General features: G+C 37.3%; 1 long non-coding RNA gene across 1 annotated transcript in view; it reads left to right on the forward strand.

Annotated features, from left to right (window-relative positions):
• Positions 1-6,190, forward strand: part of LOC115072368 — a 22,544-nt gene extending 16,354 nt beyond the window's left edge. The window contains exon 3 of the long non-coding RNA XR_003851412.1: positions 5,034-6,190. This is a non-coding gene — a long non-coding RNA (uncharacterized LOC115072368). The remainder of the gene's footprint in view (positions 1-5,033) is intronic.
• The last annotated feature ends 9,864 nt before the right edge of the window (positions 6,191-16,054 follow it).

Here is a 16,054-nt window from a genome sequence, read left to right on the forward strand (position 1 = left end):
TTTATAATGAGTAAAAGATTATATAAGCATAATAATTTATCTGTAAACCTAGAAATGTACAGCCAATTTTGAAAGAGATGTACCCTAGCTCAGAAAAATGTTATTGAATAGGTTAATGCTGTTGTAATGAAAAGCTTCTTTTAATAAAAATAAATAAATAAAAAAAATAGTTTACAAGATGAAATTCTTGGGTCTTTTGTAGTAAGGTAACTTCTCTGAAATGTTTGCACATTTCCTTTTTCCAGATAATCTTCTCACCTTCCCATGCATATTTCATCCAGAACGACCTTTCTAAAAAGTTACAATTGCTTTTTCCCCTTCAATGTTCCTATTAAGGCCGAACAATAAACTTCTGACCCCTTGACTCAGCATGTAAGTCCCTACATAATGTGCCCCTCCCCAAAGCTCTGACTTTAGTAAGGTAACTTCTCTGAAACGTTTGCACATTTCCTTTTTCCAGATAATCTTCTCACCTTCCCATGCATATTTCATCCAGAACGACCTTTCTAAAAAGTTACAATTGCTTTTTCCCCTTCAATGTTCCTATTTAGGCCGAACAATAAACTTCTGACCCCTTGACTCAGCATGTAAGTCCCTACATAATGTGCCCCTCCCCAAAGCTCTGACTTCACCCCTAGTAATTCCCTTACATTCTCACCATACTTAACCATCTTTAATGCTTAGCAAGGGAAATTTTTTAAAATACCTCCAGACGTTTGCACATCTGACACCCATTGCTTGGAATATTCTGGCCTCACATGCAATTCTAACACAGTGAAAGTTAAAAATCATAGTAATTACTGAGTACTGTGATGGCATAGACATTGATTTCTTTCAAACCCACCAACTGAGTTTTAACACATTTGCTTTGCCACAAATATCAATTAATTTCTAGCCACTAAAACTCTTGGAGAAATTCTAAGTTGCTTGTAACAGAAGTGGTTAAAATAAATATCTCTTCATAGAGATTTACTCAGTGTTTGACATTCCTTTCTTCATTAAAATCAGAATAACCACATCATAGGTAGGTAGGAAAGGGAAAATAAAGATAACAGCAAGTGAACTTAAGTCATATTCAACAAAGATTAACCTATATTTGACCAATATTCAATTGGATTATTGTAGGTATTATAATTCATTATAAATGTCTTCAATTTTAGGGGTACTCCAATTGCCTCACCCTGCGTCGCTGTTCAGCATGGAAGAAGCCAGAGCAATCTGTGTCCCTATTCCCTATTGGCAATTTGGGGAACCCCTTCAGTGGATGGTGTGATAAGAATATGAGGTAGGAATTGGCTAGGCAGTTAGGGTAAAAAGACCCCAAAGAAAAGTAGCCAGCTTCTTGGCTAAAAGTCAGAATGTCCTTGGGCCTCTTAGCAACATACTTTGTTCCAAAAGCCAAAAATGTTGAAAGTATTTGGGAGCTTGTATTTAATCCTTAAAAGATTGTAGAGTTATCTCTTCAGAGGGGGTAATGTTAGAGTAGCCAAAGCCCCATAAAAATAAATAAATCAAAGAAGAAAGAGTCATGAAGTTATCAGAAAAAGGTGATAGGGAGATATGGGAGAAGTTAGAGGGGAGGGAGTGGGCATGGATTTGATCAAAACACCTTATATGCATGTATGAAATTCTCAATAAATTATTTTTTAAAATGTCAAAAAAATTTTAATTACTTATGTAATAACCACATAATTATAAGAAGCATTTCATTACAACAGCATTGACATATTCAATAACAATTTCCAGAGCTAAGAAGCATCTCTTTCAAAGTTGGCTGTAAATTTTTAGGTTTACAGTCGAATTAATACAGTTATACAATATTGAAATCTACCTGATGACTTTATATCCATGCTCAGGTGCCAAGGATCTCAGAAAGTAACCGACTGTGACTAGTACTAATCAGATATATAGAGATTAGAGATGCATATGCAAATATCTAAGTGTTAGTTGCATTAAAAATGAATTTTTCTGTATGAAACAGCATATTTTAATAATGAAATGGGGATTTTTTTAAACGTTAAAGTATCATTTAATTTTATGTCATGTAGGATTTTGAGGTTTTTTTAATCAACAAGTTAAAAAATGTATGCTAGTCCCTTCAGCTTTTAAAGTTCAAATTTTGAAATTGCTATGCAGCTTTATTTAAATCTAGGCAATAAAGAAAAGCCACAGAAGATTATGCTTGTAATATTGTTCAATTAACCTACGTTGAACATAGTAAACGTCCTTTAAAACACTTAAAACTCAGGTAATTAAGGGATAGTGAGATTTTTCAGTGGTTAAGAGCACTGACTGCTCTTTCAGAGGACCTGGGTTTGGTTCTCAGCTACCACATGGCAGCTAACAACCCTCTGTAACCCCAGTTCCAGGGGATGTCACACCCAGTTTGGCCTCCATGAGTAATGCACACATGGTGTGCACTTACATGCATGCAGACAAAATACACACATGCAACTAAAAATAAATAAAATAAAATAAAACTTAGGTAATTAAATTCCTTTCATTATTTCAAACCGTAATTCGATATTTAACTACTCATACCGGTGATTTTTCATATGTTTGACAAGGTAAAGTTAAATAATCCCTCACCCAAATTTTTAAAAGCACTTGAATACCTTTTGTAAATATGTAATCTTATACTTATTTTTTTTTTCAAAAATACATAGTTCTGAGTTGAAAGACTGGAAAATGTAATGTATACTCCAAGCAAATATAGAACATTTTTATTACCTCCAGAATGTTACTTTGTCTTAAACTTCTTAAAAGAATAAAATTTCACTAGCTATTCAAACATATTTTACATCAGTATTACAAAACCTTCATTAAATTTATACTTATTTATTCTCCAACTGAAAAGAAAATCAACTACACTCTAAAGCAACTTTTCTCCACCCAAAACATTTTCACCTCACAGGATTAAATTTGACAGTACATGGAGATATATTTGGTTATTACAACCATATGATACTACTAGGATCCAGTTAGTAAAGTCCAAGGTTGCTGTTAAACAACCTATAATATACAAGAGTATTCTGTCACCCCAGCGGAGAAGTGCCCAATATAAATACTAATGGTGCAAAAGTCAATTAAAATGCTATTTTAAAAGACACAGATAATCAAACGAATTAACTGGAACCAAATTTGTCTGTATGTTGATAGCTTGCCTCTTAAAATCTTTCTGTCCCATCTTCCTGATCCCTGAGCCTCGGGGGATGGAAGTTTGACATAGGTGTCCTATTCAAGGATAAGCACTCTGCAGTCTTGTTCTCTGCACATTGGCCATTTGAGAGCTTATGTGTTAATCACCATCTTTTGCATAAGGAGCTCTCTCTGGTGAAGGTTGAAAGATGCATTAATCAATCTATGGTTATAACAATAAATCATTAAAAGTCGGTTTAATGCTGTGTCTTTTTAGAAGAATAATTGTATTAGGCTCATCTATGGTCTGTGGCCTGTCTAACCACAGGTTCCTAGGCATGATATCAATGTTAGGTATGGGCTCCATCTTATGAAAGGGACCTTAAATCCAATTTAGAAAATGGTTGGTTATACTGCATAGCTCACAGGATTCACAGTTGGGTAAAGCTTTGAAGTCAGTACCAGCTTAACTTCTCCTTGTTTGTTCTACAGCTCATGTATGTAATATATACATATATAGTCTTAAGTCAAATTCTGGTAGGTAGTCAAGAGAAGGGTCGTTGGTAAATATTGTTTGAGGTTCTGTGGGAATTCTGATCAACATCTGAAAAAGAGAGAGTCCATTCCTGGCATTGGGCTTTTATTTTGTTAACCTATGGTTTCTAATAGGGTCAATGTTCCCTTGTTAAAAGGTAGTTCCTTTTAGTCTCTTCTTATAATGTATATGTATGTACTTTAATAAGGTTCTATAGTGGTACGTTTCCATATGGCTTTTTCTAAAGGCCTTTAGTATTCTTTCAGTATTTTTTTCTGTCTCATCACAATCATGGAATATCTTCTATGCTAAATAAATCATCCCAGGTTGACACCCATAATGATGATGATTGATACACAGTATTTACTGAGCTCTTGATATTGTAGCCCTCAGATAGGTCTCATGTCCATGCATGCCTCTCTATCCTGCTCTGTCCAGTTACCTCCATATTCTTCTTGACCACAGACCAGCAAGTTCCTCATAAGTCATCTTTCTGTCTAGTCTTATTCTCGCTGTTTCTGTTTCTTCTGCATCAAGTTATTTTGCAAAAGTTAAAATAAAATTTACATTCTCTGGGATTCAAAGCCATCAGGGGCAGATATCGCTGTAGTCTGTAACCTCAGGTGATTTCAGTATCAGAGAGAGAAAAATTCCTTCTCCCACTCCTATAGTACTCAGTTTGGCTAGATGGACTCTGCTGACCTGGCTAGTTTTGCTCTTATCTATGTAGGTGAGCTGCTTGCCTTCAAAGCAGTATATGTTGGGCGAATCATTAGCAGGTGAACTGCTCAAAGGCAGCTAAGCTGGTTACACCCAGTCTAGAAACATCTACCCTTCCTCTGTCCATTAGGTTTTCATATGACCAGAAGCCTTACCTGTCTCAGAGCTAGATTTAGGACTTCTTGGGGCCTAGAATCAGAAAAAAATGGTACCAGTATATTCTTCTTTATCCTATAACTAATGAAACTGACAAAGAAGGAGTAAATGGGTCAGAAGCCTTATCTGTCTCAGAGCTAGATTTAGGACTTCTTGGGGCCTAGGATCAGAAAAAATGGTACCAGTGTATTCTTCTTTATCCTATAACTAATGAAACTGACAAAGAAGGAGTAAATGGGTCCTGTGAAGTCACAGGCAAAGGAGAGTGCAGATTCAGAGCCACACAGTCAACACACCTCCCATGGCTTCCCATTGCCCAGAAGGCATATGTTGAATGCCCGTATTTCCCAAGCTTGCCGTGCACACTGCCTCTCCTAGTCCTTAACACCTTTATTCTCCCATCTTATCCAAGACAAACTTAATTTTTAGGTTGTCAAATTCAGCATTGTCTCTAATTTGAGCCTTTCCCCCTTCTGTTTTCTAGAGCAAGAAGTTCACATCCTGTCATCATCTGCATATTCCTAATTTCTCATCATAAATGTCACTTAAGAATACCAATGCAAATGCAAAGTCTGCAAAGAATTCCCTGATTGCCTATTGTTCCTGGAACTTTCCTCACACATTTGCTTGTAATTATTGGGCTAGCCTTTCTTGCTTTAAATGATCATAAGCCTTATGATAGCCAAAGCTATGTGTGATTATAATTGTATTTTTCAAAGAAATATTTTTGTTGCAATTATCTCCAATGTTTATTAATTGTATACCTTGTTTTGTTGTTTGTATATTTTCTGTTCATCTATTTTTCTGATGAAATTTTATCTCAAGGAAGGAAGGAAAAGAAAAATGGGAGGTTTATGGAATGCCCATGGTATATTAAGTTGTTTTACAGTCTAGCGTGTTTAATTATCACAGCTACACAGACTCTTGTATAAGTGATTTTAATTGAGATATTGTTGTTAAATCACCAAGTTAATTAGCAGACTTGGAAAGTAAACTAGATTCAAATGGTCTTTAGTTTTTACTCCTAATTTAATTTTCACTGCTATCAAAATAGCTCACAGTTACTCTTCTTCCTTGCTTCTAAACTCAGAAGCATGATTTCTTCACTCAGAAATTTATATCTAATTCTATATTAGTCTCATTTAGTTGAAAAAAATCAGCTTTTAACTCTAAGACAGTTGTATGCCTTGATTACAATTAAATGAAATGTTGAGGCTTACTCTAAGGAAATTAGTTTAAAAATAAATTCAAACATCATTTCCATTGATTAACAAAATTCTCTCAAAATTATTGAAGTGATAGAAGAGAATTTGAATGTCTTCAAATAAGAGTCAGGTGATCAACATTCATGTCCACTTATAATCAAGTTTTACATTATTTTTTCACCTCAGTGGTATTTGCTTAATTGGAAAAGAAACAAATTTCATGATTCTCCAAGGGAATGATACAAGCACATTGGTGAGGAGACTCTGGAGTAGCTCAGTTCTTCATCACCGAGAGTAATATTGAAGAAGGGAAGGCAATGGTGGAGCATTATCTACAGTGGTTACAAAGTGATAAGGAATGGCGCTCAATTTATTTCTTCTGTTTCTAAAATGGAAAGTAGCAAACTATGACATTACATTAAATGATGTATGTGCAAGTTAGACAAAAAATTGTGTTTATTTTTATTGCTTATCGTAAATGCGAGAAAACAGATTAAAATAAAGGATTGTCTGAAATATACTAGTTGGTATTGTTGGGGACCCCACAGTCACTTATTCTCTGCATTTTGACCAGTTGTGAATCTCTGTGATGGTCTCTATCTGCTGCAGAAAGAAGCTTCTTGGATGAGGAATGAGTGCTGTACTTATCTGTAGGTAGCAAGATTAGTGTTTAGAATACAATTAGAAATTATATTGCTTCACGAAAATGACAGTAGGTTTTTCTCTAGGGTCTATGACCTCTCTAGCCATGGATAGTTGACTGGGTTTATAGTACAGGCATGAATTTCCTCCTATTGAAAGAGTCTTGATTCGGTTAGACAACTCTTGATTATCCCCAAGAAAAAAGTATTGCTACTGAATCACTAGGGATATTTTGCTGGTCACTGTTGTGGTTCATAGGCCTTTCGGCTGAGTATTGATTACTTTTCTCCCTCAGCAGCTTTCATAGCATATTTCGATACTATGAGAGCCAGTCCTTAGGGAAGAGGCTTCCAGGTCAGTTCAAGCTTCATTCTTCCAAGCCCTGTGCCTGAAGTGTATGATGTCCTTAGCAACAGGGTCTTACTTTCAAAAGCCAAAGGCAATGGCAACAGGCTATATTATTTCAGAAGTTGACTAACCACTCAAAAAGAGAGGTTTCTCATACCTGGCACTGGGTTTTTTGTTAAATAGTCTATGGCTCATGGGGGAGCATTATCACTCCATGTGGTGTAACTCTACTTAAACTGTACATATATATGTATACACACACACACACACACATACTCACACCATATATGTAAACTATGTAAACTTACAAAATATGTTCCCTATGACTTTTTCTAACATCGTTAGTGTTACTTACCTCTCCTTCCTCCCTCTCCCTCTCTATTACCCTCCCTTTTGCCTACTCATTTAGTGTCCTACCCACCATTTTCAAGGAACATCACAGAAGAGAGGGGGAAACATTGTAAGAGCCAGAGGACTACGATGTCTAGCATGAGAGTGTGTCCTGTAGACATACTGGGGAAGCTGCACCCCTGCCATCTCAACAACATGGTTGCCTAAGCAAGACCTGCATAATGGCCAGAGCAGTCAACATGCTGATGGGGATGGGAGAATTTCATAAGGCCAAACCCCACCCCTAGATGAACAGCTACAGGCAAGCAGTGGGTGCTGAGAGAGGGTCAATCAGTTTCCTTCAGAGACGAGTCCCCTGATAAGATATGAAATACCAAGTGATCAGCTGTATAAACACATGTGCACATGAGTAACCCTAAATAGATTAAGTAGATCATACACACACAGACACAAACACACACACACACACACACACACACACACACAGAGTAACAATCAAAGAAGTCTTAAATTTGATAGGGATTGGGGGAATAGGAGGAGTTGGAAGGAGGAGGGGGGAGTGGAAATGATATAAATGAGTACTCATTCATGCCATTCTCGAAAAAAAGTTACAAGTAAAAAATTGAAAGATTGTTAACTTTTAAGGAATTTGAATTTAAACATTTCAAAACTTACAAATCTACTCATCCTGCAATTCATCATCTGGTAGGTGCAAGCATTGGAACAGCAAGTCAAAGCAGATCATTCTCAGGACATTTTAAATAGTTTAAACACAGCCAATCTCTCTCTCTCTCTCTCTCTCTCTCTCTCTCTCTATATATATATATATATATATACATACATACATACATATTTGGTACATAATCAAGAGTTTTCTTCTTTCTGCTTGTTTCCTTCCTTTCTTGTGGTCAAACACTTCAGAGATAAAGTAAGACCTCTGATTATTTCCTAGAGAGGAGATGACTTGGAAGATGATGTGAGAGTGTGATACTGTGATACAATGCATTTGGTTTGAGAAACATCAAACAGCTTTCACTCACATCATCACTTGCCTTCTCTTGTGCTGCAGAGCAGCTTTCTGACAAATGAAGAGCAAATGTATCTCTTTTTCCTCCATTTGCCATCCTGTTGCCAATGGTTTGATTGTGACATTACAGTATGGTGAGGTGATAACTCAAGTTGGCCTTCAGAAATGTAATTACACAGCTGCTTGTCAATGACGATTAATGCACTACTGCACTTCCAGTGCAAGCCTATGAATGCACGCACACCTTCCTAATGCAGCCAGAAGCCTTACATATGAAAGTCACATTAGGTTTAAAATCTCTGTTTAAAGTGTGATTTTAGGAAAAGAACCCACACACATTTCCTATTCCTTACAAAAATAATTCAAAATTACTCAGTATACAAATAACTTTGATAAATGTTCCAAACGACAAATATGTATTATGTTTTCTATTGTTTCAAGTGAAAAGTAGAGATAATCTAATTCCAAAAACAGATTGATAAAATAGTGTTTCAGGTGGAGTCTATAGGGAAAGAAGAGTTCTAACTACTTGTAATGGGATTGTGGCATAGCAGCAAGCCCAGAGAGTGATGGGACTTTTCATGGAATCAAAGTGAGCACGCTAGAAGCACAGCAAGCTAATGAGAGCAAGTTCACAATACAGTCAAAGCTAAAGGGCAAAATCTCATCAATTTACATTTTAAAAATGATAAAAAAATGTCTATAAACTTTCATATCAAAATGGTTGGACACTAAAAATGAAAATGGAATACATTCAAAAGCTATTGTAAAGGAAAACTGAATTATTTCATATGCCCAAGCCAAGAGACTCACTTCAGGCATGAAAAGATTGAAGTCAGACCATAGGAGTAACTATCTCAATATAAGATGGCTGTTCAGGAAATTAGTTTTTGTTATGATTCATATCATCAAACACATAACCCTGACAGGAAGCTTGACTATTATGGATTCATCACTCTTGTTTCTGCAGATGCCTACTGAGTGCCCTGAATCAATTCTGCAACCCTCTATAAAGTGCAAGGCCCTTACTGCCAGGTAAACTGCAGGAAATGCCTGCACTTTTCCCTTCAAAGAAAGCCCCTTCAACATGCATGGGGAGATTTGCATTGTTTCAGTGACACTGGGGAAAAATGAAAGCAATTATGGACTCTTCTTCTAGACACAGTTCCCTTTTTGTTATTTTATTTCAAAAGCATAGTAAAGCCTGGACAAAACCCTGCACAAAAATACTTCATGTAATCACAGTTATTAATGACACCATCATGAGTACAAAATCCATCACAGAATGATAGCTACTATGGGTGAAAATTCCCGAGTTCTAGGGCAGAAAAGAATGACTCATGAAAGTAAATGGGCCAGGATACTCAATATTCTGAACTATTTTGCATGGCTTCATGTTTTAAGCATTTCTGCCTCCTACTTTGGAATTTAGAAACAGAAGCACGTAATATTTTGTGATGTTGAAACTTTTGATGTAACAACTTTAATCCACTGTTCTTGACCACATTTCGTGCACCACTTTGATTTCTTTCTGTTTTGCCTACAGCTTCAACTGACCTCCCCATACTGTATATAGTATTTAAGCTGTAAAGTACTTACTTTGAACTCTTTATGTTAAATGCCTCAGAGTACATCCCAGATTTAAAATATATTAAAATTCCAGAGCCCTGTCTTTGATGATTCTTATCTAGCAGCCTTAAGGTGTGGCTAGCCCTTTCTCTCCAAAAGTGTCTAAAGCAAGTGACTTGCTGAGCATGTTTCTGGGAGCAGCAACTTCCAGGAAAGGACAAGAGAAGGTCTGTTCTTTTTCTAAGAAAGTACATGCCAAAATTTCAAGGAAAAAGAGTCTACCTTCCAAACTGCTCTCAACTGATTTAGAATTCTGTGTGTGTGTGTGTGTGTGCATGCGCGCGTGCGCGTGTGCGTGTGTGCATTTGTGTAAAGAGAGAAAGAGACAGAGAAAGAGAAAGAGACAGAGAGACAGAGAGATACAGAGAACAAAAACAAATGTTCCAAATTTTAAAGGTCCTCGGGAGAGCATATGGAATGTGGATATTCATAGTACTATTAGACAAATATGTGCTAAGTTCAAAGTGATATCCAAAATACAATAAGCCCCTGGGATGGGGAGTACAACCACTATAGGAAGGAGAGCACAGAATAGCAGACCACCTATAGTATTTTAGATTTATAGATTTTGAACTTGATAGCAGTAACTACCCTGAGGACAATTAAGGTACACATACAGTAAATCGTTTTGTGTGTATTACGTGTGTGTTTAGATGTGTGTTTGGATGTGTGTGCATGTGTGTTTGGACGTATGTGCATGTGTGTGTTTGGGTGTATATGTACGTGTGTGCATGTGTTTGGATGTGTGTATGAGAATGCATGTGTACATGTATGTGTTTGGATGTGTATGCGTGTGCATATGCATATCTGGATATGTGTATATGTGTGTATGTTTGTGTGTTTGGATATGTGCTTGTATGTGTGCACATGTGTTTGGAAGTGTGTGTGTGTGTCCATGTGTGTGCAAGTGCATGGAATAGACCCGTATGTTTGAGCTGTGTCTTGTCAGCCTATGGCACTGATGTTTAAGGCTTTAGTGAGAGATCTGATCATCGTGAGTGTGCCCTTGAACAAATACTGAGACTTCAATCTCTTTTGTTCCTCTATTTTGCCTATAGCCAAGATGAGATCTTCCTTCACCATGAATTCCTAACATGATGTCCTGTCCCACTACGGGTGCAAAAGCAGCATCTGAACCAAGCATGGACTGAAACTTCCAAAACTGTGAACCTGAACCAACCTTCCCTGGTTTTCAGCTATCACAAATATTTTGTTACAAGCCCCAAAAGTCAAATAACACTCTGTGCGTGTGTGTGTGTGTGTGTATACACACACATGTGTGTGCTCAGTCATATGTACTCAGTCACATTTTAAAGTTTGAGTTATTTCATATAGTTTATCCACATAAACTTACATACATATCCAGCAATATATTAATGCAGTCTTTACAGTTCTATTAGGTTTGAACTATGTTTTTATTAGGTGAAGAAATAATTTCACCGTTTTTAATCAGCTTTATGCTATTTAGAATGAATATATATCTGGTTATCTCTGTATCTTAGTCTGCTTAAGGCAGTATAATGAACTGTCAAATCGTGGCTATGAGAACACATTTTTCACAGTTCTAGAGACTGGAAAGTCATAGGTTAATTTGGCATCTGGTGAAAACCCTTCTTGATGAAGAGTGCTTTCTAAGTGAGTGCTTACACTGTAGCAGGGGACAAGCAAGTTCTACCAGGTCTCTTCTACCAGGGCACTAAACCTCATTATGATTCCATTTTCTTGAGCTTGTCACTATCAGCCCCAACTCTTGGGGTTAAATTTCAATGTATGAATTCTGGTGGAACCTGACTTTCACAAAACATAAAATATAATTTCTGGCTTCTGCTGACAAATTGGAAAAGCAAGATATTCAAAAAATTTAAATGTGCCAAATCTAAATGAATAATCATTTTTAGAAACCGTATGTTGATGATCATATTGTAAATGAGCAAGAATAACTTGTTTACATTCTTAGGTACTGATGCCAATAAGATCTATCTAAGGTAAGAGTTTGGTAATTAACAACTTGATATAATTTATGCAATAAAGTTATTGTGTCTTCAGATGTATGTTATATTGTATTAGGTAAGCAGGTTTAAATGCACAGCGAATAGTGAAAACAGATGTGCCCTGGACCTCAAATGGTAATTCTAATTAAAACTTCTCAAGATGAAGCACAAAAGTCAGGGCACACAAATTAGCTCTTGTTTTTAGAGCAATTTACTACATTTTTAAAATACTCTGAGATCTTCTACTAACAAGTACAGAAATTCTGAACTGAAGCTACTAAGTTTCTTGTGAACATTCCTGGATTAAGAACTTCTGAGAAAAATAATCCTTCAGGATATCAGATAAACTGTTTATCCAGTGCCATGTTCACTTTAGAGCAACATATATCCTTCAACACATTTGAAGATTTATGAATAGCCAGCTAGTATGGCCCCTGCATGTGAAACAAGAGATTACTGAATTCAGACAGAAATAGGAAAGCCCTTAGGTAGATGCTGAGAAAAGATGATGACCCCATGAAGTTCTTGTCACAGAGGTTTCCTTTGTCACTCGGAAGTGACTCAGAGGATGTTACAACCTAGCACAAGATGAAGCAAGGAGGCTAGAGTGAATTCAAATCTCTACCACTTATAAGTAAAGTACAAGAAGATAGTCCAGAATTCTATAATATTAGATTGACATCAACATTATGATATGTTAACTACAATTCCCATCAATGTCCAAAATTCAGCAAATAAGCATATTACCCTTGGGATGTTCCTTTATCTACTTAATTTTGAGTGATTGCTCCATTACTTATATTTACTATATGCAAGGGAATGATTTAAGATTTTTACATGTAGCTTTTTCAAAACTTTTAGCATTCTAAAATTTAGGCTGATGTTGCCATTTAGATATGAAAAATCTGATTCCTTGCCTTAACTTGTTATGAAGGACATAACTAAAGCCAGCAGGGCAGGGGTGGGGGCACCAGGCCTTACAGCTTCAGGGATGCTGTTCCTGGGATCTGCCCCCTGAAATCAACCCCTTGCTGCTGTCCCTGTAACCCACCACGGCTTGTGCTCTGACAATAACATCCACATGCCTTCTCTTAGCCAGGAAGTGAGCCCGGCACAGGTCCTAGGACAAGCAGTCCTTGTGACTCACTACACTTTTAATGAGCAACCCTGGCTCTCAGATTCCTTTCACCTGGCTGAAAACTTCTCACAGTGGCTCAAGTCTGGGACTTCTACTGACCTATCCTCCCCTCCCCACTGCTTTTCCATTTTCAGCCATCAAATTTGTCAATCCATGTTTTCTTCTCCTTTTCCTTCACAAGTTTTCAACCCAATAAACCTCTTACCAATTTGGACTAAAAGACAATTTGGGTTAAATTCTGACAATTTGCCTGCATTTTCCAGTGTCCTGAAAATGAGTGACTGAACTCAAAAATAATGAACTAATTAATTTGCATGAAGAAATTTCAACCCAGCATAGCACTCAGGCTGTGGCATCGTTATTGGCTGCTTTTATCCAATTTATAGTAAGAAACAACAGAAAAACAGAGCAGGAGGATTTGAAAACTGCAGTCTGACCAGGAAAAGAGTGTGTAATTATTTAATTTTGTGAATAAAACAAATATGAATGACAAAAATAAAAAACCCAGCTATAGTGGTTAAAGTTTTTAATCTTTGTTGAAAAACTGTACCCCTCACACTGGGGTGATAGGAAAATACCTGGATGGTATTTTAAGAAGCTTTAAGACTTTATCCATTGAAGGTTTCAGGTAGAAATGCTGAAAACATGATGGCCTTCCATTTGAAAGATCGGGATACTAAGGCATCCTGTTGGAGTAGGGAAGCCTAGTGAGGCGATTTTCCTAGGGTTTGCCACACAGGCACTCGGAGCCCCAACCATGGCCCCCGGCAGTCCAGCCACCCTCAACCTGGCACTCTCCACCTGTTATTTGCAGTCCCGTCGCCATGCAAAATGCCAGAGTTACAGGGCTGTAGAGGGCTGCACCCAGACGCCAAGACAGGTTATGAAGCCATACAATGCATAAACGGGTCAGATTTCCCGTCTGGAAGATCTGAAGGGAAGAATTGTGGGTGAATCTTAAGCTGTAATGAAGACCCCAGGATGTTAGAAATCAGTGACGTGGATCATCTACCAAGGAAAGCTGGAGGCAGCAAGTAGAGTCATGTGAGGGGAGAAGTCACGTGGGCAGCAAAAGGCAAAGCCATAGTGACAGGGCTGCCCAAGTCCACTGGAGCTCATGCCTGGTGCCACATGCCCCAGATACATGGAGCTGCACAGTTACACATTTATCTTGCTGAGTCTGAAGCTTGCTTTAAGCCAATCTTTTCTTATTATTCTCCCGTTTCTTTTGGAATGAAAATGTTTCCTGTCACTGTATATTGGGAAAGATATACATTTCCTTTGACTATTCAGGGGCTTACAGTTTAGAGACTGTTTAAATCTCAAAAGTTACTTTGAACTTTGGGCTTTTGGGAAAAAAAAAATGGTAGACTTGTTGGGCTTGGGGGACTCGACATCATCAAACTGAATTTTCTGTACTGTGACAGGCATGAGCCTTTGGGAGCCAGAGGCATAGTATTACAAATTTAGAACCTCTCCACAGGCTTGGGAATTGATTGCCTCTTTCCCAAACAGTGGAGCTGTTTAGAAGAGGTGGGCCATAGCTGGTGGAAATAGTTCTCTAGCAGGGATGCCTTTAAAGGTTATATGTGACTCCTGGTTCTGAACTTGTTCTCTCCACTTTTGTACCACACCATCTGCAGTCTTTGCCCCACTCGTCTACCTCCACACACACTCTGAGCCACTCTGCCATACTTTCTTCTTATGCCGGGTTGAGACTTCTGAATCAAAGAGCCCAAATAAATCTATCCACCTTTGGATTATTTCAGTCAAGAGTTTTGGTTACAATGATGCAAAAGTAACTATCACAGAGGCTTATTAGTATTTTCCTTTTTGAGTTTTTAGGATTTCTTATGCAGAAACCATTATTGTGGGTTTTATTTCATATTAGACTTTTGATTCTTTTAGTTCATCTGATTATGTCTTGCTGCTTTAAATATTTCTCTGGAGAAACTGGGACTACATTAATTTTTCTTCATATATAAATTTTTTTCTTTTCCTATTTACATAAACAGGTTTACCCTTAAATTTATACCACATCAGTTTATTAAGGTACATCTTAACGGTTATCAGAAGATGTCCGTGACACATACTGTGAACATTCAGTACGTAAGTCAGTGTTTACTTTTTAATATAGGGAAACTGAGGATGTTCTGCTTTCCAGAAGCAGTCCCTTAGACACAGAAATGCCAGTGATTTTTTTTACAAACTGATCCCCAGGAAACTTAGGTAATGGAGTAGAGAAGATGAACTTATGAATTAATAAAAGATAATAAAATGTATACTAATAAGCAGTTTGCCACTTCCAGCAATTGGGGCTCAATACTACTGGGAACTTTCAGAGAGCTATGAAGAATGGAAGACTGGGTAAGTCGCCGTGTGATATAGCAATTCAAATTCTCACTGACAAAGCATTGCTCCTAGAGATGTTAATTACACAGAATTTCTCAGCCAAAACAGGAAATGGTTGAGTAAATTCTCAAAGAAAGCTAAAAAACACCATGAAAGTAAAATGTTGTGGATTATTTCTGTCTGCTACCAACTAATGTATTGAGAACTCCTCGCTCCACTTCAAGAAAGCTCGGAGGTTGGTGAAAGGGACGCATGTGTTCTGTAGACCACTGTGTTCCCATGAAGCGACCACTGTGGCTTCAGATTCAATGAAATGTTTATTGTATTCTCTGAATAGACCTCTGTCCACACACACACACACACACACACACACACACACACACACACACACCTGTCCATATTGAGACAAAAGTTGTAGCTAGGGCAATACAAATTCTCTGCATAGGCCTTTGGGAACTGTGACAGGAAAGATGACTTCTTTCTAGCCTCTTGAATGTCAAACTAAAGTGATCCACAAGAACCTGAGTCCAAATAGTGGACTTGATTTTAACAAACCTTTCTAGACTCCTAAAATAGTGTCCTCAAAAAATTACCTGCACTGTGTCTTTGACTCAGACTATAATTAGATGGGATAGCATCTTTTGGGGTAGAGAAGTAGATTCCAACTAAAGTGCCTATTATTTATGTCATAAAATGAGCCCATCAAAGATGGCGTTATTTATGACTACATCTCAGCAAGTAAGAATAGCAATAAGCTCTTTATTAGGAACTTATAGAAATACAGTTAGCGATGAAGGCAATCCTGCATTCAGATTATTAATT

The sequence above is a fragment of the Nannospalax galili genome, unplaced genomic scaffold, assembly GCF_000622305.1.
Source record: "Nannospalax galili isolate Female #2095 unplaced genomic scaffold, S.galili_v1.0 scaffold1562, whole genome shotgun sequence".
NCBI classification, from domain to species: Eukaryota; Metazoa; Chordata; class Mammalia; order Rodentia; family Spalacidae; genus Nannospalax; species Nannospalax galili.